This window comes from Dendrobates tinctorius, unplaced genomic scaffold (assembly GCF_039654945.1).
Source record: "Dendrobates tinctorius isolate UK_male_01 unplaced genomic scaffold, ASM3965494v1 ptg000179l, whole genome shotgun sequence".
NCBI classification, from domain to species: Eukaryota; Metazoa; Chordata; class Amphibia; order Anura; family Dendrobatidae; genus Dendrobates; species Dendrobates tinctorius.
Window position 1 is genome coordinate 1145020 of NW_027361846.1, and position 25570 is coordinate 1170589.

General features: G+C 52.9%; 1 protein-coding gene and 1 long non-coding RNA gene across 5 annotated transcripts in view; both read right to left on the bottom strand.

Annotated features, from left to right (window-relative positions):
• Positions 1 to 25570, bottom strand: part of AGAP3 (ArfGAP with GTPase domain, ankyrin repeat and PH domain 3) — a 393235-nt gene that overhangs the window by 319826 nt on the left and 47839 nt on the right. The gene's annotated exons all lie outside the window — the stretch shown is intronic.
• LOC141054844 (uncharacterized) lies at positions 1112 to 23742 on the bottom strand. Its single transcript, XR_012221423.1, has 3 exons — positions 21675 to 23742; positions 20762 to 20844; positions 1112 to 15951 (listed from the first exon to the last, which is right to left on the bottom strand). It is a non-coding gene; the product is annotated as an uncharacterized lncRNA (long non-coding RNA).

Here is a 25570-nt window from a genome sequence, read left to right on the forward strand (position 1 = left end):
CTTACATGGAGCCCTCTAGCCTCGCTGTTTCTCTTACATGGATCGCTTTCCTACACCTTTAAGCATCATCGAACCCTCTAGCCTCCGCCGATCAAGTCTATAGCTTTCATTATATTCCAAACGTTATTTCTCACATCCTCCATTACTCCGGCATTGAATCTTCTAGATCTCCCTACATTTCTTGTCCTCTCCAAGGATTTCTTCAGGAAATACTTTTTACTTACATTTCAATGCAAAGAACAGTAATATTCGGGAACCTTTAATAATTGCAGTTATGAGTTATACAGATCACTGCCCGCTTCCCCCGCCGTGATGGATCACTGCCCGCCTCCCCCACCGTGATGGATCACTGCCCGCTTCCCCCGCCGTGATGGATCACTGCCCGCCTCCCCCGCCGTGATGGATCACTGCCCGCCTCCCCCGCCGTGATGGATCACTGCCCGCCTCCCCCGCCGTGATGGAACACTGCCCGCCTCCCCCCGCCGTGAAGGATCACTGCCCGCCTCACCCGCCGTGATGGATCACTGCCCCCACGCCCCGCCGTGAAGGATCACTGCCCGCCTCCCCCGCCATGAAGGATCACTGCCCCCACCCCCCGCCGTGAAGGATCACTGCCCGCCTCCCCCCGCCGTGAAGGATCACTGCCCGCCTCCCCCCGCCGTGAAGGATCACTGCCCGCCTCCCCCCGCCGTGAAGGATCACTGCCCGCCTCCCCCCGCCGTGAAGGATCACTGCCCGCCTCCCCCCGCCGTGAAGGATCACTGCCCGCCTCCCCCCGCCGTGAAGGATCACTGCCCGCCTCCCCCCGCCGTGAAGGATCACTGCCCGCCTCCCCCCGCCGTGAAGGATCACTGCCCGCCTCCCCCCGCCGTGAAGGATCACTGCCCGCCTCCCCCCGCCGTGAAGGATCACTGCCCGCCTCCCCCCGCCGTGAAGGATCACTGCCCGCCTCCCCCCGCCGTGAAGGATCACTGCCCGCCTCCCCCCGCCGTGAAGGATCACTGCCCGCCTCCCCCCGCCGTGAAGGATCACTGCCCGCCTCCCCCCGCCGTGAAGGATCACTGCCCGCCTCCCCCCGCCGTAAAGGATCACTGCCCGCCTCTCTCGCGGTCATGTTTCATAGCCCCCACCCCCGCCGTGAAGGATCACTGCCCGCTAATCAATGCAAGGAGAAGATTCCTGCTGCTAAGACAGCGCCTTCAAATGGCAATGAAAATCCAATATTTTACTTATCACATCTCTAAAATCCGAGTTTGACCCAATCTGTGAAAATATCAATGATCAGAAAACATTTGCATCTCTGGGTGAAGCTGGCGACCTGCAGGAGGCGATATTACCCTGACCTATGGAGAGATCACACTCATGTGGGGTCTATATAGAACACTGGGAGGACGGGCAGTAAGAGGGCGGCCATATTGTGCCTGACCTATGGAGAGATCACACTCACGTGGGGTCTATATAGAACACTGGGAGGACGGGCAGTAAGAGGACGGCCATATTGTGCCTGACCTATGGAGAGATCACACTCATGTGGGGTCTATATAGAACGCTGGGAGGACGGGAAGTAAGAGGGCGGTCATATTGTGCCTGACCTATGGAGAGATCACACTCATGTGGGGTCTATATAGAACGCTGGGAGGACGGGCAGTAAGAGGGCGGTCATATTGTGCCTGACCTATGGAGAGATCACACTCATGTGGGGTCTATATAGAACGCTGGGAGGACGGGCAGTAAGAGGGCGGTCATATTGTGCCTGACTTATGGAGAGATCACACTCATGTGGGGTCTATATAGAACGCTGGTAGGACGGGCAGTAAGAGGACGGCCATATTGTGCCTGACCTATGGAGAGATCACACTCATGTGGGGTCTATATAGAACGCTGGTAGGACGGGCAGTAAGAGGGCGGTCATATTGTGCCTGACCTATGGAGAGATCACACTCATGTGGGGTCTATATAGAACGCTGGGAGGACGGGCAGTAAGAGGGCGGTCATATTGTGCCTGACCTATGGAGAGATCACACTCATGTGGGGTCTATATAGAACACTGGGAGGACGGGCAGTAAGAGGACGGCCATATTGTGCCTGACCTATGAAGAGATCACACTCATGTGGGGTCTATATAGAACGCTGGGAGGACGGGAAGTAAGAGGGCGGTCATATTGTGCCTGACCTATGGAGAGATCACACTCATGTGGGGTCTATATAGAACGCTGGGAGGACGGGCAGTAAGAGGGCGGCCATATTGTGCCTGACCTATGGAGAGATCACACTCATGTGGGGTCTATATAGAACGCTGGTAGGACGGGCAGTAAGAGGGCGGTCATATTGTGCCTGACCTATGGAGAGATCACACTCATGTGGGGTCTATATAGAACGCTGGGAGGACGGGCAGTAAGAGGGCGGTCATATTGTGCCTGACCTATGGAGAGATCACACTCATGTGGGGTCTATATAGAACGCTGGGAGGACGGGCAGTAAGAGGGCGGCCATATTGTGCCTGACCTATGGAGAGATCACACTCATGTGGGGTCTATATAGAACGCTGGTAGGACGGGCAGTAAGAGGGCGGTCATATTGTGCCTGACCTATGGAGAGATCACACTCATGTGGGGTCTATATAGAACGCTGGGAGGACGGGCAGTAAGAGGGCGGCCATATTGTGCCTGACCTATGGAGAGATCACACTCATGTGGGGTCTATATAGAACGCTGGTAGGACGGGCAGTAAGAGGGCGGCCATATTGTGCCTGACCTATGGAGAGATCACACTCCTGTGGGGTCTATATAGAACGCTGGGAGGACGGGCAGTAAGAGGGCGGCCATATTGTGCCTGACCTATGGAGAGATCACACTCATGTGGGGTCTATATAGAACACTGGGAGGACGGGCAGTAAGAGGGCGGTCATATTGTGCCTGACCTATGGAGAGATCACACTCATGTGGGGTCTATATAGAACGCTGGGAGGACGGGCAGTAAGAGGGCGGCCATATTGTGCCTGACCTATGGAGAGATCACACTCATGTGGGGTCTATATAGAACACTGGGAGGACGGGCAGTAAGAGGGCGGCCATATTGTGCCTGACCTATGGAGAGATCACACTCATGTGGGGTCTATATAGAACGCTGGGAGGACGGGCAGTAAGAGGGCGGTCATATTGTGCCTGACCTATGGAGAGATCACACTCATGTGGGGTCTATATAGAATGCTGGGAGGACGGGCAGTAAGAGGGCGGTCATATTGTGCCTGACCTATGGAGAGATCACACTCATGTGGGGTCTATATAGAACGCTGGGAGGACGGGCAGTAAGAGGGCGGCCATATTGTGCCTGACCTATGGAGAGATCACACTCATGTGGGGTCTATATAGAACGCTGGGAGGACAGGCAGTAAGAGGACGGCCATATTGTGCCTGACCTATGGAGAGATCACACTCATGTGGGGTCTATATAGAACGCTGGGAGGACGGGCAGTAATAGGACGGCCATATTGTGCCTGACCTATGGAGAGATCACACTCATGTGGGGTCTATATAGAACGCTGGGAGGACGGGCAGTAAGAGGGCGGTCATATTGTGCCTGACCTATGGAGAGATCACACTCATGTGGGGTCTATATAGAACGCTGGTAGGACGGGCAGTAAGAGGGCGGCCATATTGTGCCTGACCTATGGAGAGATCACACTCATGTGGGGTCTATATAGAACGCTGGTAGGACGGGCAGTAAGAGGGCGGCCATATTGTGCCTGACCTATGGAGAGATCACACTCATGTGGGGTCTATATAGAACGCTGGTAGGACGGGCAGTAAGAGGGCGGCCATATTGTGCCTGACCTATGGAGAGATCACACTCATGTGGGGTCTATATAGAACGCTGGGAGGACGGGCAGTAAGAGGGCGGCCATATTGTGCCTGACCTATGGAGAGATCACACTCATGTGGGGTCTATATAGAACACTGGGAGGACGGGCAGTAAGAGGGCGGCCATATTGTGCCTGACCTATGGAGAGATCACACTCATGTGGGGTCTATATAGAACGCTGGTAGGACGGGCAGTAAGAGGGCGGCCATATTGTGCCTGAACTATGGAGAGATCACACTCATGTGGGGTCTATATAGAACACTGGGAGGACGGGCAGTAAGAGGGCGGCCATATTGTGCCTGACCTATGGAGAGATCACACTCATGCGGGGTCTATATAGAACGCTGGGAGGACGGGCAGTAAGAGGGCGGCCATATTGTGCCTGACCTATGGAGAGATCACACTCATGTGGGGTCTATATAGAACGCTGGGAGGACGGGCAGTAAGAGGGCGGTCATATTGTGCCTGACCTATGGAGAGATCACACTCATGTGGGGTCTATATAGAATGCTGGGAGGACGGGCAGTAAGAGGGCGGCCATATTGTGCCTGACCTATGGAGAGATCACACTCATGTGGGGTCTATATAGAACGCTGGTAGGAGGGGCAGTAAGAGGGCGGCCATATTGTGCCTGACCTATGGAGAGATCACACTCATGTGGGGTCTATATAGAACGCTGGGAGGACGGGAAGTAAGAGGACGGTCATATTGTGCCTGAACTATGGAGAGCTCACACTCATGTGGGGTCTATATAGAACGCTGGGAGGACGGGCAGTAAGAGGGCGGCCATATTGTGCCTGACCTATGGAGAGATCACACTCATGTGGGGTCTATATAGAATGCTGGGAGGACGGGCAGTAAGAGGGCGGCCATATTGTGCCTGAACTATGGAGAGATCACACTCATGTGGGGTCTATATAGAATGCTGGGAGGACGGGCAGTAAGAGGGCGGCCATATTGTGCCTGAACTATGGAGAGATCACACTCATGTGGGGTCTATATAGAACGCTGGGAGGACGGGCAGTAAGAGGGCGGCCATATTGTGCCTGACCTATGGAGAGATCACACTCATGTGGGGTCTATATAGAACACTGGGAGGACGGGCAGTAAGAGGGCGGCCATATTGTGCCTGACCTATGGAGAGATCACACTCATGTGGGGTCTATATAGAACGCTGGTAGGAGGGGCAGTAAGAGGGCGGCCATATTGTGCCTGACCTATGGAGAGATCACACTCATGTGGGGTCTATATAGAATGCTGGGAGGACGGGCAGTAAGAGGGCGGTCATATTGTGCCTGACCTATGGAGAGATCACACTCATGTGGGGTCTATATAGAACGCTGGGAGGACGGGCAGTAAGAGGGCGGTCATATTGTGCCTGACCTATGGAGAGATCACACTCATGTGGGGTCTATATAGAATGCTGGGAGGACGGACAGTAAGAGGGCGGCCATATTGTGCCTGACCTATGGAGAGATCACACTCATGTGTGGTCTATATAGAACGCTGGTAGGAGGGGCAGTAAGAGGGCGGCCATATTGTGCCTGAACTATGGAGAGATCACACTCGTGTGGGGTCTATATAGAACGCTGGGAGGACGGGCAGTAAGAGGGCGGCCATATTGTGCCTGACCTATGGAGAGATCACACTCATGTGGGGTCTATATAGAACACTGGGAGGACGGGCAGTAAGAGGGCGGCCATATTGTGCCTGACCTATGGAGAGATCACACTCATGTGGGGTCTATATAGAATGCTGGGAGGACGGGCAGTAAGAGGGCGGTCATATTGTGCCTGACCTATGGAGAGATCACACTCATGTGGGGTCTATATAGAACGCTGGGAGGACGGGCAGTAAGAGGGCGGTCATATTGTGCCTGACCTATGGAGAGATCACACTCATGTGGGGTCTATATAGAATGCTGGGAGGACGGGCAGTAAGAGGGCGGCCATATTGTGCCTGACCTATGGAGAGATCACACTCATGTGTGGTCTATATAGAACGCTGGTAGGAGGGGCAGTAAGAGGGCGGCCATATTGTGCCTGAACTATGGAGAGATCACACTCGTGTGGGGTCTATATAGAACACTGGGAGGACGGGCAGTAAGAGGGCGGTCATATTGTGCCTGACCTATGGAGAGATCACACTCATGTGGGGTCTATATAGAACGCTGGGAGGACGGGCAGTAAGAGGGCGGTCATATTGTGCCTGACCTATGGAGAGATCACACTCATGTGGGGTCTATATAGAACGCTGGTAGGAGGGGCAGTAAGAGGGCGGTCATATTTTGCCTGAACTATGGAGAGATCACACTCATGTGGGGTCTATATAGAACACTGGGAGGACGGGCAGTAAGAGGGCGGTCATATTGTGCCTGACCTATGGAGAGATCACACTCGTGTGGGGTCTATATAGAACGCTGGGAGGACGGGCAGTAAGAGGGCGGTCATATTGTGCCTGACCTATGGAGAGATCACACTCATGTGGGGTCTATATAGAACGCTGGTAGGAGGGGCAGTAAGAGGGCGGTCATATTTTGCCTGAACTATGGAGAGATCACACTCATGTGGGGTCTATATAGAATGCTGGGAGGACGGGCAGTAAGAGGACGGCCATATTGTGCCTGACCTATGGAGAGATCAAACTCATGTGGGGTCTATATAGAACGCTGGGAGGATGGGCAGTAAGAGGGCGGCCATATTGTGCCTGACCTATGGAGAGATCACACTCGTGTGGGGTCTATATAGAACACTGGGAGGACGGGCAGTAAGAGGGCGGTCATATTGTGCCTGACCTATGGAGAGATCACACTCATGTGGGGTCTATATAGAACGCTGGTAGGAGGGGCAGTAAGAGGGCGGTCATATTTTGCCTGAACTATGGAGAGATCACACTCATGTGGGGTCTATATAGAATGCTGGGAGGACGGGCAGTAAGAGGGCGGCCATATTGTGCCTGACTTATGGAGAGATCACACTCATGTGGGGTCTATATAGAACGCTGGTAGGAGGGGCAGTAAGAGGGCGGCCATATTGTGCCTGACCTATGGAGAGATCACACTCATGTGGGGTCTATATAGAACACTGGAAGGACGGGCAGTAAGAGGGCGGCCATATTGTGCCTGACCTATGGAGAGATCACACTCATGTGGGGTCTATATAGAACGCTGGTAGGAGGGGCAGTAAGAGGGCGGTCATATTGTGCCTGACCTATGGAGAGATCACTCTCATGTGGGGTCTATATAGAACACTGGGAGGACGGGCAGTAAGAGGGCGGCCATATTGTGCCTGACCTATGGAGAGATCACACTCACGTGGGGTCTATATAGAACGCTGGGAGGACGGGAAGTAAGAGGGCGGCCATATTGTGCCTGAACTATGGAGAGATCACACTCATGTGGGGTCTATATAGAATGCTGGAAGGACGGGCAGTAAGAGGGCGGCCATATTGTGCCTGACCTATGGAGAGATCACACTCACGTGGGGTCTATATAGAACACTGGAAGGACGGGCAGTAAGAGGGCGGCCATATTGTGCCTGACCTATGGAGAGATCACACTCATGTGGGGTCTATATAGAATGCTGGGAGGACGGGCAGTAAGAGGGCGGCCATATTGTGCCTGACCTATGGAGAGATCACACTCATGTGGGGTCTATATAGAACGCTGGTAGGAGGGGCAGTAAGAGGGCGGCCATATTGTGCCTGACCTATGGAGAGATCACACTCATGTGGGGTCTATATAGAACACTGGGAGGACGGGCAGTAAGAGGGCGGCCATATTGTGCCTGACCTATGGAGAGATCACACTCATGTGGGGTCTATATAGAACACTGGGAGGACGGGCAGTAAGAGGGCGGCCATATTGTGCCTGACCTATGGAGAGATCACACTCATGTGGGGTCTATATAGAACGCTGGTAGGAGGGGCAGTAAGAGGGCGGCCATATTGTGCCTGAACTATGGAGAGATCACACTCGTGTGGGGTCTATATAGAACGCTGGGAGGACGGGCAGTAAGAGGACGGTCATATTGTGCCTGACCTATGGAGAGATCACACTCATGTGGGGTCTATATAGAACGCTGGAAGGACGGGCAGTAAGAGGGCGGCCATATTGTGCCTGAACTATGGAGAGATCACACTCATGTGGGGTCTATATAGAACGCTGGTAGGACGGGCAGTAAGAGGGCGGCCATATTGTGCCTGACCTATGGAGAGATCACACTCATGTGGGGTCTATATAAAACGCTGGGAGGACGGGCAGTAAGAGGACGGTCATATTGTGCCTGACCTATGGAGAGATCACACTCATGTGGGGTCTATATAGAACGCTGGGAGGACGGGCAGTAAGAGGGCGGCCATATTGTGCCTGAACTATGGAGAGATCACACTCGTGTGGGGTCTATATAGAACACTGGGAGGACGGGCAGTAAGAGGGCGGCCATATTGTGACTGAACTATGGAGAGATCACACTCATGTGGGGTCTATATAGAACGCTGGTAGGACGGGCAGTAAGAGGGCGGCCATATTGTGCCTGACCTATGGAGAGATCACACTCATGTGGGGTCTATATAGAACGCTGGTAGGACGGGCAGTAAGAGGGCGGTCATATTGTGCCTGACCTATGGAGAGATCACACTCATGCGGGGTCTATATAGAACGCTGGGAGGACGGGCAGTAAGAGGGCGGCCATATTGTGCCTGAACTATGGAGAGATCACACTCATGTGGGGTCTATATAGAACGCTGGGAGGACGGGCAGTAAGAGGACGGTCATATTGTGCCTGACCTATGGAGAGATCACACTCATGTGGGGTCTATATAGAACGCTGGGAGGACGGGCAGTAAGAGGGCGGCCATATTGTGCCTGAACTATGGAGAGATCACACTCATGCGGGGTCTATATAGAACGCTGGGAGGACGGGCAGTAAGAGGACGGTCATATTGTGCCTGACCTATGGAGAGATCACACTCATGTGGGGTCTATATAGAACGCTGGGAGGACGGGCAGTAAGAGGGCGGCCATATTGTGCCTGAACTATGGAGAGATCACACTCATGTGGGGTCTATATAGAACGCTGGTAGGACGGGCAGTAAGAGGGCGGCCATATTGTGCCTGACCTATGGAGAGATCACACTCATCTGGGGTCTATATAGAACACTGGGAGGACGGGCAGTAAGAGGGCGGCCATATTGTGCCTGAACTATGGAGAGATCACACTCATGTGGGGTCTATATAGAACACTGGGAGGACGGGCAGTAAGAGGGCGGCCATATTGTGCCTGACCTATGGAGAGATCACACTCATGTGGGGTCTATATAGAACGCTGGTAGGACGGGCAGTAAGAGGGCGGCCATATTGTGCCTGACCTATGGAGAGATCACACTCATGTGGGGTCTATATAGAACGCTGGGAGGACGGGCAGTAAGAGGGCGGTCATATTGTGCCTGACCTATGGAGAGATCACACTCATGTGGGGTCTATATAGAACGCTGGAAGGACGGGCAGTAAGAGGGCGGTCATATTGTGCCTGACCTATGGAGAGATCACACTCATCTGGGGTCTATATAGAACGCTGGGAGGACGGGCAGTAAGAGGGCGGCCATATTGTGCCTGACCTATGGAGAGATCACACTCATGTGGGGTCTATATAGAACACTGGGAGGACGGGCAGTAAGAGGGCGGCCATATTGTGCCTGACCTATGGAGAGATCACACTCATGTGGGGTCTATATAGAACACTGGGAGGACGGGCAGTAAGAGGGCGGCCATATTGTGCCTGACCTATGGAGAGATCACACTCATGTGGGGTCTATATAGAACGCTGGTAGGAGGGGCAGTAAGAGGGCGGCCATATTGTGCCTGACCTATGGAGAGATCACACTCATGTGGGGTCTATATAGAATGCTGGGAGGACGGGCAGTAAGAGGACGGTCATATTGTGCCTGACCTATGGAGAGATCACACTCATGTGGGGTCTATATAGAACACTGGGAGGACGGGCAGTAAGAGGGCGGCCATATTGTGCCTGAACTATGGAGAGATCACACTCATGTGGGGTCTATATAGAACGCTGGGAGGACGGGAAGTAAGAGGGCGGCCATACTGTGCCTGACCTATGGAGAGATCACACTCATGTGGGGTCTATATAGAACGCTGGTAGGACGGGCAGTAAGAGGGCGGCCATATTGTGCCTGACCTATGGAGAGATCACACTCATGTGGGGTCTATATAGAATGCTGGGAGGACGGGCAGTAAGAGGGCGGCCATATTGTGCCTGACCTATGCAGAGATCACACTCATGTGGGGTCTATATAGAACGCTGGGAGGACGGGCAGTAAGAGGGCGGCCATATTGTGCCTGACCTATGGAGAGATCACACTCATGTGGGGTCTATATAGAATGCTGGGAGGACGGGCAGTAAGAGGGCGGCCATATTGTGCCTGACCTATGGAGAGATCACACTCATGTGGGGTCTATATAGAACACTGGGAGGACGGGCAGTAAGAGGGCGGCCATATTGTGCCTGACCTATGGAGAGATCACACTCATGTGGGGTCTATATAGAATGCTGGGAGGACGGGCAGTAAGAGGGCGGTCATATTGTGCCTGACCTATGGAGAGATCACACTCATGTGGGGTCTATATAGAACGCTGGTAGGAGGGGCAGTAAGAGGGCGGCCATATTGTGCCTGACCTATGGAGAGATCACACTCATGTGGGGTCTATATAGAACACTGGGAGGACGGGCAGTAAGAGGGCGGCCATATTGTGCCTGAACTATGGAGAGATCACACTCATGTGGGGTCTATATAGAACGCTGGGAGGACGGGAAGTAAGAGGGCGGCCATATTGTGCCTGACCTATGGAGAGATCACACTCATGTGGGGTCTATATAGAACACTGGGAGGACGGGCAGTAAGAGGGCGGCCATATTGTGCCTGACCTATGGAGAGATCACACTCATGTGGGGTCTATATAGAACACTGGGAGGACGGGCAGTAAGAGGGCGGCCATATTGTGCCTGAACTATGGAGAGATCACACTCATGTGGGGTCTATATAGAACGCTGGGAGGACGGGAAGTAAGAGGGCGGCCATACTGTGCCTGACCTATGGAGAGATCACACTCATGTGGGGTCTATATAGAACACTGGGAGGACGGGCAGTAAGAGGGCGGCCATATTGTGCCTGACCTATGGAGAGATCACACTCATGTGGGGTCTATATAGAACGCTGGGAGGACGGGCAGTAAGAGGGCGGCCATATTGTGCCTGAACTATGGAGAGATCACACTCATGTGGGGTCTATATAGAACGCTGGGAGGACGGGCAGTAAGAGGGCGGCCATATTGTGCCTGAACTATGGAGAGATCACACTCATGTGGGGTCTATATAGAACGCTGGTAGGACGGGCAGTAAGAGGGCGGCCATATTGTGCCTGAACTATGGAGAGATCACACTCATGTGGGGTCTATATAGAACGCTGGGAGGACGGGCAGTAAGAGGGCGGTCATATTGTGCCTGACCTATGGAGAGATCACACTCATGTGGGGTCTATATAGAACACTGGGAGGACGGGCAGTAAGAGGGCGGCCATATTGTGCCTGAACTATGGAGAGATCACACTCATGTGTGGTCTATATAGAACGCTGGTAGGACGGGCAGTAAGAGGGCGGTCATATTGTGCCTGACCTATGGAGAGATCACACTCATGTGGGGTCTATATAGAATGCCGGGAGGACGGGCAGTAAGAGGGCGGCCATATTGTGCCTGACCTATGGAGAGATCACACTCACGTGGGGTCTATATAGAATGCTGGGAGGACGGGCAGTAAGAGGGCGGCCATATTGTGCCCGACCTATGGAGAGATCACACTCATGTGGGGTCTATATAGAACGCTGGGAGGACGGGCAGTAAGAGGGCGGTCATATTGTGCCCGACCTATGGAGAGATCACACTCATGTGGGGTCTATATAGAACGCTGGGAGGACGGGCAGTAAGAGGGCGGTCATATTGTGCCTGACCTATGGAGAGATCACACTCATGTGGGGTCTATATAGAACGCTGGGAAGACGGGCAGTAAGAGGGCGGCCATATTGTGCCTGACCTATGGAGAGATCACACTCATGTGGGGTCTATATAGAACGCTGGGAGGACGGGCAGTAAGAGGGCGGCCATATTGTGCCTGACCTATGGAGAGATCACACTCATGTGGGGTCTATATAGAACGCTGGGAGGACGGGAAGTAAGAGGGCGGCCATATTGTGCCTGACCTATGGAGAGATCACACTCATGTGGGGTCTATATAGAACGCTGGGAGGACGGGCAGTAAGAGGGCGGCCATATTGTGCCTGACCTATGGAGAGATCACACTCATGTGGGGTCTATATAGAACGCTGGGAGGACGGGCAGTAAGAGGGCGGCCATATTGTGCCTGACCTATGGAGAGATCACACTCATGTGGGGTCTATATAGAACACTGGGAGGACGGGCAGTAAGAGGGCGGCCATATTGTGCCTGACCTATGCAGAGATCACACTCATCTGGGGTCTATATAGAACGCTGGGAGGACGGGCAGTAAGAGGGCGGCCATATTGTGCCTGACCTATGCAGAGATCACACTCATGTGGGGTCTATATAGAACGCTGGGAGGACGGGCAGTAAGAGGGCGGTCATATTGTGCCTGACCTATGGAGAGATCACACTCATGTGGGGTCTATATAGAACGCTGGGAGGACGGGCAGTAAGAGGGCGGCCATATTGTGCCTGACCTATGGAGAGATCACACTCATGTGGGGTCTATATAGAACGCTGGGAGGACGGGCAGTAAGAGGGCGGTCATATTGTGCCTGACCTATGGAGAGATCACACTCATGTGGGATCTATATAGAACGCTGGTAGGACGGGCAGTAAGAGGGCGGCCATATTGTGCCTGACCTATGGAGAGATCACACTCATGTGGGGTCTATATAGAACGCTGGGAGGACGGGCAGTAAGAGGGCGGCCATATTGTGCCTGACCTATGGAGAGATCACACTCATGTGTGGTCTATATAGAACGCTGGGAGGACGGGCAGTAAGAGGGCGGCCATATTGTGCCTGACCTATGCAGAGATCACACTCATGTGGGGTCTATATAGAACGCTGGGAGGACGGGCAGTAAGAGGGCGGTCATATTGTGCCTGACCTATGGAGAGATCACACTCATGTGGGGTCTATATAGAACGCTGGGAGGACGGGCAGTAAGAGGGCGGCCATATTGTGCCTGACCTATGCAGAGATCACACTCATGTGGGGTCTATATAGAACGCTGGGAGGACGGGCAGTAAGAGGGCGGTCATATTGTGCCTGACCTATGGAGAGATCACACTCATGTGGGGTCTATATAGAACGCTGGGAGGACGGGCAGTAAGAGGGCGGCCATATTGTGCCTGACCTATGGAGAGATCACACTCATGTGGGGTCTATATAGAACGCTGGGAGGACGGGCAGTAAGAGGGCGGTCATATTGTGCCTGACCTATGGAGAGATCACACTCATGTGGGATCTATATAGAACGCTGGTAGGACGGGCAGTAAGAGGGCGGCCATATTGTGCCTGACCTATGGAGAGATCACACTCATGTGGGGTCTATATAGAACGCTGGGAGGACGGGCAGTAAGAGGGCGGCCATATTGTGCCTGACCTATGGAGAGATCACACTCATGTGGGATCTATATAGAACGCTGGTAGGACGGGCAGTAAGAGGGCGGTCATATTGTGCCTGACCTATGGAGAGATCACACTCATGTGGGATCTATATAGAACGCTGGTAGGACAGGCAGTAAGAGGGCGGCCATATTGTGCCTGAACTATGGAGAGATCACACTCATGTGGGGTCTATATAGAACGCTGGGAGGACGGGCAGTAAGAGGGCGGTCATATTGTGCCTGACCTATGGAGAGATCACACTCATGTGGGATCTATATAGAACGCTGGTAGGACGGGCAGTAAGAGGGCGGCCATATTGTGCCTGACCTATGGAGAGATCACACTCATGTGGGGTCTATATAGAACGCTGGGAGGACGGGCAGTAAGAGGGCGGCCATATTGTGCCTGACCTATGGAGAGATCACACTCATGTGGGGTCTATATAGAACGCTGGGAGGACGGGCAGTAAGAGGGCGGCCATATTGTGCCTGACCTATGGAGAGATCACACTCATGTGGGGTCTATATAGAACGCTGGGAGGACGGGCAGTAAGAGGGCGGCCATATTGTGCCTGACCTATGGAGAGATCACACTCATGTGGGGTCTATATAGAACGCTGGGAGGACGGGCAGTAAGAGGGCGGCCATATTGTGCCTGACCTATGGAGAGATCACACTCACGTGGGGTCTATATAGAACACTGGTAGGACGGGCAGTAAGAGGACGGCCATATTGTGCCTGAACTATGGAGAGATCACACTCATGTGGGGTCTATATAGAACGCTGGGAGGACGGGCAGTAAGAGGGCGGCCATATTGTGCCTGACTTATGGAGAGATCACACTCATGTGGGGTCTATATAGAACGCTGGGAGGACGGGCAGTAAGAGGGCGGTCATATTGTGCCTGACTTATGGAGAGATCACACTCATGTGGGGTCTATATAGAACACTGGTAGGACGGGCAGTAAGAGGACGGCCATATTGTGCCTGAACTATGGAGAGATCACACTCATGTGGGGTCTATATAGAACGCTGGAAGGACGGGCAGTAAGAGGGCGGCCATATTGTGCCTGACCTATGGAGAGATCACACTCATGTGGGGTCTATATAGAACGCTGGAAGGACGGGCAGTAAGAGGGCGGCCATATTGTGCCTGACCTATGGAGAGATCACACTCATGTGGGGTCTATATAGAACGCTGGGAGGACGGGCAGTAAGAGGGCGGCCATATTGTGCCTGACCTATGGAGAGATCACACTCATGTGGGGTCTATATAGAACGCTGGGAGGACGGGCAGTAAGAGGGCGGTCATATTGTGCCTGACCTATGGAGAGATCACACTCATGTGGGGTCTATATAGAACGCTGGGAGGACGGGCAGTAAGAGGGCGGCCATATTGTGCCTGACCTATGGAGAGATCACACTCATGTGGGGTCTATATAGAACGCTGGGAGGACGGGCAGTAAGAGGGCGGCCATATTGTGCCTGACCTATGGAGAGATCACACTCATGTGGGGTCTATATAGAACGCTGGAAGGACGGGCAGTAAGAGGGCGGCCATATTGTGCCTGACCTATGGAGAGATCACACTCATGTGGGGTCTATATAGAACGCTGGGAGGACGGGCAGTAAGAGGGCGGCCATATTGTGCCTGACCTATGGAGAGATCACACTCATGTGGGGTCTATATAGAACGCTGGGAGGACGGGCAGTAAGAGGGCGGTCATATTGTGCCTGAACTATGGAGAGATCACACTCATGTGGGGTCTATATAGAACGCTGGGAGGACGGGCAGTAAGAGGGCGGCCATATTGTGCCTGACCTATGGAGAGATCACACTCATGTGGGGTCTATATAGAACGCTGGGAGGACGGGCAGTAAGAGGGCGGCCATATTGTGCCTGACCTATGGAGAGATCACACTCATGTGGGGTCTATATAGAACACTGGAAGGACGGGCAGTAAGAGGGCGGTCATATTGTGCCTGAACTATGGAGAGATCACACTCATGTGGGGTCTATATAGAACGCTGGGAGGACGGGCAGTAAGAGGGCGGTCATATTGTGCCTGACCTATGGAGAGATCACACTCATGTGGGGTCTATATAGAACGCTGGGAGGACGGGCAGTAAGAGGGCGGCCATATTGTTCCTGACCTATGGAGAGATAACACTCATGTGGGGTCTATATAGAACGCTGGAAGGACGGGCAGTAAGAGGGCGGCCATATTGTGCCTGACCTATGGAGAGATCACACTCATGTGGGGTCTATATAGAACGCTGGTAGGACGGGCAGTAAGAGGGCGGCCATATTGTGCCTGAACTATGGAGAGATCACACTCATGTGGGGTCTATATAGAACGCTGGGAGGACGGGCAGTAAGAGGGCGGTCATATTGTGCCTGAACTATGGAGAGATCACACTCATGTGGGGTCTATATAGAACACTGGGAGGACGGGCAGTAAGAGGGCGGTCATATTGTGCCTGACCTATGGAGAGATCACACTCATGTGGGGTCTATATAGAACGCTGGGAGGACGGGCAGTAAGAGGGCGGTCATATTGTGCCTGACCTATGGAGAGATCACACTCATGTGGGGTCTATATAGAACGCTGGGAGGACGGGCAGTAAGAGGGCGGTCATATTGTGCCTGACCTATGGAGAGATCACACTCATGTGGGGTCTATATAGAACGCTGGGAGGACGGGCAGTAAGAGGGCGGTCATATTGTGCATGACCTATGGAGAGATCACACTCATGTGGGGTCTATATAGAACGCTGGGAGGACGGGCAGTAAGAGGGCGGCCATATTGTGCCTGACCTATGGAGAGATCACACTCGTGTGGGGTCTATATAGAACGCTGGGAGGACGGGCAGTAAGAGGACGGCCATATTGTGCCTGACCTATGGAGAGATCACACTCGTGTGGGGTCTATATAGAACGCTGGGAGGACGGGCAGTAAGAGGACGGCCATATTGTGCCTGACCTATGGAGAGATCACACTCATGTGGGGTCTATATAGAACGCTGGGAGGACGGGCAGTAAGAGGGCGGTCATATTGTGCATGACCTATGGAGAGATCACACTCATGTGGGGTCTATATAGAACGCTGGGAGGACGGGCAGTAAGAGGGCGGTCATATTGTGCCTGACCTATGGAGAGATCACACTCATGTGGGGTCTATATAGAACGCTGGGAGGACGGGCAGTAAGAGGGCGGCCATATTGTGCCTGACCTATGGAGAGATCACACTCATGTGGGGTCTATATAGAACGCTGGGAGGACGGGCAGTAAGAGGGCGGTCATATTGTGCCTGACCTATGGAGAGATCACACTCATGCGGGGTCTATATAGAACGCTGGGAGGACGGGCAGTAAGAGGGCGGTCATATTGTGCCTGACCTATGGAGAGATCACACTCATGCGGGGTCTATATAGAACGCTGGGAGGACGGGCAGTAAGAGGACGGCCATATTGTGCCTGACCTATGGAGAGATCACACTCATGTGGGGTCTATATAGAACGCTGGGAGGACGGGCAGTAAGAGGGCGGCCATATTGTGCCTGACCTATGGAGAGATCACACTCGTGTGGGGTCTATATAGAACGCTGGGAGGACGGGCAGTAAGAGGACGGCCATATTGTGCCTGACCTATGGAGAGATCACACTCGTGTGGGGTCTATATAGAACGCTGGTAGGAGGGGCAGTAAGAGGGCGGCCATATTGTGCCTGACCTATGGAGAGATCACACTCATGTGGGGTCTATATAGAACGCTGGTAGGAGGGGCAGTAAGAGGACGGCCATATTGTGCCTGACCTATGGAGAGATCACACTCATGTGGGGTCTATATAGAACGCTGGTAGGAGGGGCAGTAAGAGGACGGCCATATTGTGCCTGACCTATGGAGAGATCACACTCATGTGGGGTCTATATAGAACGCTGGTAGGAGGGGCAGTAAGAGGACGGCCATATTGTGCCTGACCTATGGAGAGATCACACTCATGTGGGGTCTATATAGAACGCTGGTAGGAGGGGCAGTAAGAGGGCGGTCATATTGTGCCTGACCTATGGAGAGATCACACTCATGTGGGGTCTATATAGAACGCTGGTAGGAGGGGCAGTAAGAGGACGGCCATATTGTGCCTGACCTATGGAGAGATCACACTCATGTGGGGTCTATATAGAACGCTGGTAGGAGGGGCAGTAAGAGGACGGCCATATTGTGCCTGACCTATGGAGAGATCACACTCATGTGGGGTCTATATAGAACACTGGGAGGACGGGCAGTAAGAGGACGGCCATATTGTGCCTGACCTATGGAGAGATCACACTCACGTGGGGTCTATATAGAACGCTGGGAGGACGGGCAGTAAGAGGGCAGCCATATTGTGACTGAACTATGGAGAGATCACACTCATGTGGGGTCTATATAGAACGCTGGGAGGACGGGCAGTAAGAGGACGGCCATATTGTGCCTGAACTATGGAGAGATCACACTCATGTGGGGTCTATATAGAACGCTGGTAGGAGGGGCAGTAAGAGGACGGCCATATTGTGCCTGACCTATGGAGAGATCACACTCATGTGGGGTCTATATAGAACGCTGGTAGGAGGGGCAGTAAGAGGACGGCCATATTGTGCCTGAACTATGGAGAGATCACAGTCATGTGGGGTCTATATAGAACGCTGGTAGGAGGGGCAGTAAGAGGACGGCCATATTGTGCCTGAACTATGGAGAGATCACACTCACGTGTGGTCTATATAGAACACTGGGAGGACGGGCAGTAAGAGGGCGGCCATATTGTGCCTGAACTATGGAGAGATCACACTCATGTGGGGTCTATATAGAACGCTGGTAGGAGGGGCAGTAAGAGGACGGCCATATTGTGCCTGACCTATGGAGAGATCACACTCATGTGGGGTCTATATAGAACGCTGGTAGGAGGGGCAGTAAGAGGACGGCCATATTGTGCCTGAACTATGGAGAGATCACACTCATGTGGGGTCTATATAAAACGCTGGTAGGAGGGGCAGTAAGAGGGCGGCCATATTGTGCCTGAACTATGGAGAGATCACACTCATGTGGGGTCTATATAGAACGCTGGTAGGAGGGGCAGTAAGAGGACGGCCATATTGTGCCTGACCTATGGAGAGATCACACTCGTGTGGGGTCTATATAGAACGCTGGTAGGACGGGCAGTAAGAGGGCGGCCATATTGTGCCTGACCTATGGAGAGATCACACTCATGTGGGGTCTATATAGAACGCTGGGAGGACGGGCAGTAAGAGGGCGGCCATATTGTGCCTGAACTATGGAGAGATCACACTCGTGTGGGGTCTATATAGAACGCTGGTAGGAGGGGCAGTAAGAGGACGGCCATATTGTGCCTGACCTATGGAGAGATCACACTCATGTGGGGTCTATATAGAACGCTGGGAGGACGGGCAGTAAGAGGGCGGCCATATTGTGCCTGAACTATGGAGAGATCACACTCATGTGGGGTCTATATAGAACGCTGGTAGGAGGGGCAGTAAGAGGACGGCCATATTGTGCCTGAACTATGGAGAGATCACACTCATGTGGGGTCTATATAGAACGCTGGTAGGAGGGGCAGTAAGAGGGCGGCCATATTGTGCCTGAACTATGGAGAGATCACACTCATGTGGGGTCTATATAGAACGCTGGTAGGAGGGGCAGTAAGAGGACGGCCATATTGTGCCTGACCTATGGAGAGATCACACTCATGTGGGGTCTATATAGAACGCTGGTAGGAGGGGCAGTAAGAGGGCGGTCATATTGTGCCTGACCTATGGAGAGATCACACTCATGTGGGGTCTATATAGAACGCTGGGAGGACGGGCAGTAAGAGGACGGTCATATTGTGCCTGACTTATGGAGAGATCACACTCATGTGGGGTCTATATAGAACACTGGGAGGACGGGCAGTAAGAGGGCGGCCATATTGTGCCTGAACTATGGAGATCACACTCATGTGGGGTCTATATAGAACGCTGGTAGGAGGGGCAGTAAGAGGGCGGTCATATTGTGCCTGACCTATGGAGAGATCACACTCATGTGGGGTCTATATAGAACGCTGGGAGGACGGGCAGTAAGAGGACGGCCATATTGTGCCTGACCTATGGAGAGATCACACTCATGTGGGGTCTATATAGAACGCTGGGAGGACGGGCAGTAAGAGGGCGGCCTTATTGTGCCTGACCTATGGAGAGATCACACTCATGTGGGGTCTATATAGAACGCTGGGAGGACGGGCAGTAAGAGGGCGGCCATATTGTGCCTGACCTATGGAGAGATCACACTCATGTGGGGTCTATATAGAACACTGGGAGGACGGGCAGTAAGAGGGCGGTCATATTGTGCCTGACCTATGGAGAGATCACTCATGTGGGGTCTATATAGAACACTGGGAGGACGGGCAGTAAGAGGGCGGCCATATTGTGCCTGACCTATGGAGAGATCACACTCATGTGGGGTCTATATAGAACACTGGGAGGACGGGCAGTAAGAGGACGGCCATATTGTGCCTGAACTATGGAGAGATCACACTCATGTGGGGTCTATATAGAACGCTGGGAGGACGGGCAGTAAGAGGGCGGCCATATTGTGCCTGACCTATGGAGAGATCACACTCATGTGTGGTCTATATAGAACGCTGGGAGGACGGGCAGTAAGAGGGCGGTCATATTGTGCCTGACCTATGGAGAGATCACACTCATGTGGGGTCTATATAGAACACTGGGAGGACGGGCAGTAAGAGGGCGGCCATATTGTGCCTGAACTATGGAGAGATCACACTCATGTGGGGTCTATATAGAACGCTGGTAGGACGGGCAGTAAGAGGGCGGTCATATTGTGCCTGACCTATGGAGAGATCACACTCATGTGGGGTCTATATAGAACACTGGGAGGACGGGCAGTAAGAGGGCGGCCATATTGTGCCTGAACTATGGAGAGATCACACTCATGTGGGGTCTATATAGAACACTGGGAGGACGGGCAGTAAGAGGGCGGCCATATTGTGCCTGACCTATGGAGAGATCACACTCATGTGGGGTCTATATAGAACGCTGGTAGGACGGGCAGTAAGAGGACGGCCATATTGTGCCTGACCTATGGAGAGATCACACTCATGTGGGGTCTATATAGAATGCTGGGAGGACGGGCAGTAAGAGGACGGCCATATTGTGCCTGACCTATGGAGAGATCACACTCATGTGGGGTCTATATAGAATGCTGGGAGGACGGGCAGTAAGAGGGCGGTCATATTGTGCCTGACCTATGGAGAGATCACACTCATGTGGGGTCTATATAGAATGCTGGGAGGACGGGCAGTAAGAGGACGGCCATATTGTGCCTGACCTATGGAGAGATCACACTCATGTGGGGTCTATATAGAACGCTGGGAGGACGGGCAGTAAGAGGGCGGTCATATTGTGCCTGACCTATGGAGAGATCACACTCACGTGGGGTCTATATAGAACGCTGGTAGGACGGGCAGTAAGAGGGCGGTCATATTGTGCCTGACCTATGGAGAGATCACACTCATGTGGGGTCTATATAGAACGCTGGTAGGACGGGCAGTAAGACGACGGTCATATTGTGCCTGACCTATGGAGAGATCACACTCATGTGGGGTCTATATAGAACGCTGGTAGGACGGGCAGTAAGAGGGCGGTCATATTGTGCCTGACCTATGGAGAGATCACACTCATGTGGGGTCTATATAGAACGCTGGTAGGACGGGCAGTAAGACGACGGTCATATTGTGCCTGACCTATGGAGAGATCACACTCATGTGGGGTCTATATAGAATGCTGGGAGGACGGGCAGTAAGAGGACGGCCATATTGTGCCTGACCTATGGAGAGATCACACTCATGTGGGGTCTATATAGAACGCTGGTAGGACGGGCAGTAAGAGGGCGGTCATATTGTGCCTGACCTATGGAGAGATCACACTCATGTGGGGTCTATATAGAACGCTGGTAGGACGGGCAGTAAGACGACGGTCATATTGTGCCTGACCTATGGAGAGATCACACTCATGTGGGGTCTATATAGAATGCTGGGAGGACGGGCAGTAAGAGGACGGCCATATTGTGCCTGACCTATGGAGAGATCACACTCATGTGGGGTCTATATAGAATGCTGGGAGGACGGGCAGTAAGAGGGCGGTCATATTGTGCCTGACCTATGGAGAGATCACACTCATGTGGGGTCTATATAGAATGCTGGGAGGACGGGCAGTAAGAGGACGGCCATATTGTGCCTGACCTATGGAGAGATCACACTCATGTGGGGTCTATATAGAACGCTGGTAGGACGGGCAGTAAGAGGGCGGTCACATTGTGCCTGACCTATGGAGAGATCACACTCATGTGGGGTCTATATAGAACGCTGGTAGGACGGGCAGTAAGAGGGCGGTCATATTGTGCCTGACCTATGGAGAGATCACACTCATGTGGGGTCTATATAGAATGCTGGGAGGACGGGCAGTAAGAGGACGGCCATATTGTGCCTGACCTATGGAGAGATCACACTCATGTGGGGTCTATATAGAACGCTGGGAGGACGGGCAGTAAGAGGGCGGTCATATTGTGCCTGACCTATGGAGAGATCACACTCATGTGGGGTCTATATAGAATGCTGGGAGGACGGGCAGTAAGAGGACGGCCATATTGTGCCTGACCTATGGAGAGATCACACTCATGTGGGGTCTATATAGAATGCTGGGAGGACGGGCAGTAAGAGGGCGGCCATATTGTGCCTGAACTATGGAGAGATCACACTCATGTGGGGTCTATATAGAATGCTGGGAGGACGGGCAGTAAGAGGGCGGTCATATTGTGCCTGAACTATGGAGAGATAACACTCATGTGGGGTCTATATAGAATGCTGGTAGGACGGGCAGTAAGAGGGCGGTCATATTGTGCCTGACCTATGGAGAGATCACACTCATGTGGGGTCTATATAGAATGCTGGTAGGACGGGCAGTAAGAGGGCGGTCATATTGTGCCTGACCTATGGAGAGATCACACTCATGTGGGGTCTATATAGAACACTGGTAGGACGGGCAGTAAGAGGGCGGCCATATTGTGCCTGAACTATGGAGAGATCACACTCATGTGGGGTCTATATAGAACACTGGGAGGACGGGCAGTAAGAGGGCGGTCATATTGTGCCTGACCTATGGAGAGATAACACTCATGTGGGGTCTATATAGAACACTGGTAGGACGGGCAGTAAGAGGGTGGTCATTTTGTGCCTGACCTATGGAGAGATCACACTCATGTGGGGTCTATATAGAACGCTGGGAGGATGGGCAGTAAGAGGGCGGCCATATTGTGCCTGAACTATGGAGAGATCACACTCATGTGGGGTCTATATAGAACACTGGGAGGACGGGCAGTAAGAGGGCGGTCATATTGTGCCTGACCTATGGAGAGATCACACTCACGTGGGGTCTATATAGAATGCTGGGAGGACGGGCAGTAAGAGGACGGCCATATTGTGCCTGACCTATGGAGAGATCACACTCATGTGGGGTCTATATAGAACACTGGTAGGACGGGCAGTAAGAGGGCGGTCATATTGTGCCTGACCTATGGAGAGATCACACTCATGTGTGGTCTATATAGAACGCTGGTAGGACGGGCAGTAAGAGGGCGGTCATATTGTGCCTGAACTATGGAGAGATCACACTCATGTGGGGTCTATATAGAACGCTGGTAGGACGGGCAGTAAGAGGGCGGCCATATTGTGCCTGACCTATGGAGAGATCACACTCATGTGGGGTCTATATAGAACACTGGTAGGACGGGCAGTAAGAGGGCGGTCATATTGTGCCTGACCTATGGAGAGATCACACTCATGTGTGGTCTATATAGAACGCTGGTAGGACGGGCAGTAAGAGGGCGGTCATATTGTGCCTGACCTATGGAGAGATCACACTCATGTGGGATCTATATAGAACGCTGGGAGGACGGGCAGTAAGAGGACGGCCATATTGTGCCTGACCTATGGAGAGATCACACTCATGTGGGGTCTATATAGAACACTGGGAGGACGGGCAGTAAGAGGACGGCCATATTGTGCCTGACCTATGGAGAGATCACACTCATGTGGGGTCTATATAGAACGCTGGGAGGACGGGCAGTAAGAGGGCGGCCATATTGTGCCTGACCTATGGAGAGATCACACTTATGTGTGGTCTATATAGAACGCTGGGAGGACGGGCAGTAAGAGGACGGTCATATTGTGCCTGACCTATGGAGAGATCACACTCATGTGTGGTCTATATAGAACGCTGGGAGGACGGGCAGTAAGAGGGCGGTCATATTGTGCCTGACCTATGGAGAGATCACACTCATGTGGGGTCTATATAGAACGCTGGTAGGACGGGCAGTAAGAGGACGGCCATATTGTGCCTGAACTATGGAGAGATCACACTCACGTGGGGTCTATATAGAACGCTGGTAGGACGGGCAGTAAGAGGACGGCCATATTGTGCCTGAACTATGGAGAGATCACACTCACGTGGGGTCTATATAGAACGCTGGGAGGACGGGCAGTAAGAGGGCGGCCATATTGTACCTGAACTATGGAGAGATCACACTCACGTGTGGTCTATATAGAACGCTGGTAGGACGGGCAGTAAGAGGACGGCCATATTGTGCCTGAACTATGGAGAGATCACACTCACGTGGGGTCTATATAGAACGCTGGGAGGACGGGCAGTAAGAGGACGGCCATATTGTGCCTGAACTATGGAGAGATCACACTCACGTGGGGTCTATATAGAACGCTGGGAGGACGGGCAGTAAGAGGGCGGCCATATTGTACCTGACCTATGGAGAGATCACACTCACGTGGGGTCTATATAGAACGCTGGTAGGACGGGCAGTAAGAGGACGGCCATATTGTGCCTGAACTATGGAGAGATCACACTCACGTGGGGTCTATATAGAACGCTGGGAGGACGGGCAGTAAGAGGGCGGCCATATTGTACCTGAACTATGGAGAGATCACACTCATGTGTGGTCTATATAGAACGCTGGTAGGACGGGCAGTAAGAGGACGGCCATATTGTGCCTGAACTATGGAGAGATCACACTCACGTGGGGTCTATATAGAACGCTGGTAGGACGGGCAGTAAGAGGACGGCCATATTGTGCCTGAACTATGGAGAGATCACACTCACGTGGGGTCTATATAGAACGCTGGGAGGACGGGCAGTAAGAGGGCGGTCATATTGTGCCTGACCTATGGAGAGATCACACTCATGTGGGGTCTATATAGAACGCTGGTAGGACGGGCAGTAAGAGGGCGGCCATATTGTGCCTGACCTATGGAGAGATCACACTCATGTGGGGTCTATATAGAACGCTGGGAGGACGGGCAGTAAGAGGGCGGTCATATTGTGCCTGACCTATGGAGAGATCACACTCATGTGGGGTCTATATAGAACGCTGGTAGGACGGGCAGTAAGAGGGCGGCCATATTGTGCCTGACCTATGGAGAGATCACACTCACGTGGGGTCTATATAGAACGCTGGGAGGACGGGCAGTAAGAGGGCGGTCATATTGTGCCTGACCTATGGAGAGATCACACTCATGTGGGGTCTATATAGAACGCTGGTAGGACGGGCAGTAAGAGGGCGGCCATATTGTGCCTGACCTATGGAGAGATCACACTCATGTGGGGTCTATATAGAATGCTGGGAGGACGGGCAGTAAGAGGACGGTCATATTGTGCCTGACCTATGGAGAGATCACACTCATGTGGGGTCTATATAGAACGCTGGTAGGACGGGCAGTAAGAGGACGGCCATATTGTGCCTGACCTATGGAGAGATCACACTCATGTGGGGTCTATATAGAACGCTGGTAGGACGGGCAGTAAGAGGACGGCCATATTGTGCCTGAACTATGGAGAGATCACACTCACGTGGGGTCTATATAGAACGCTGGGAGGACGGGCAGTAAGAGGACGGCCATATTGTGC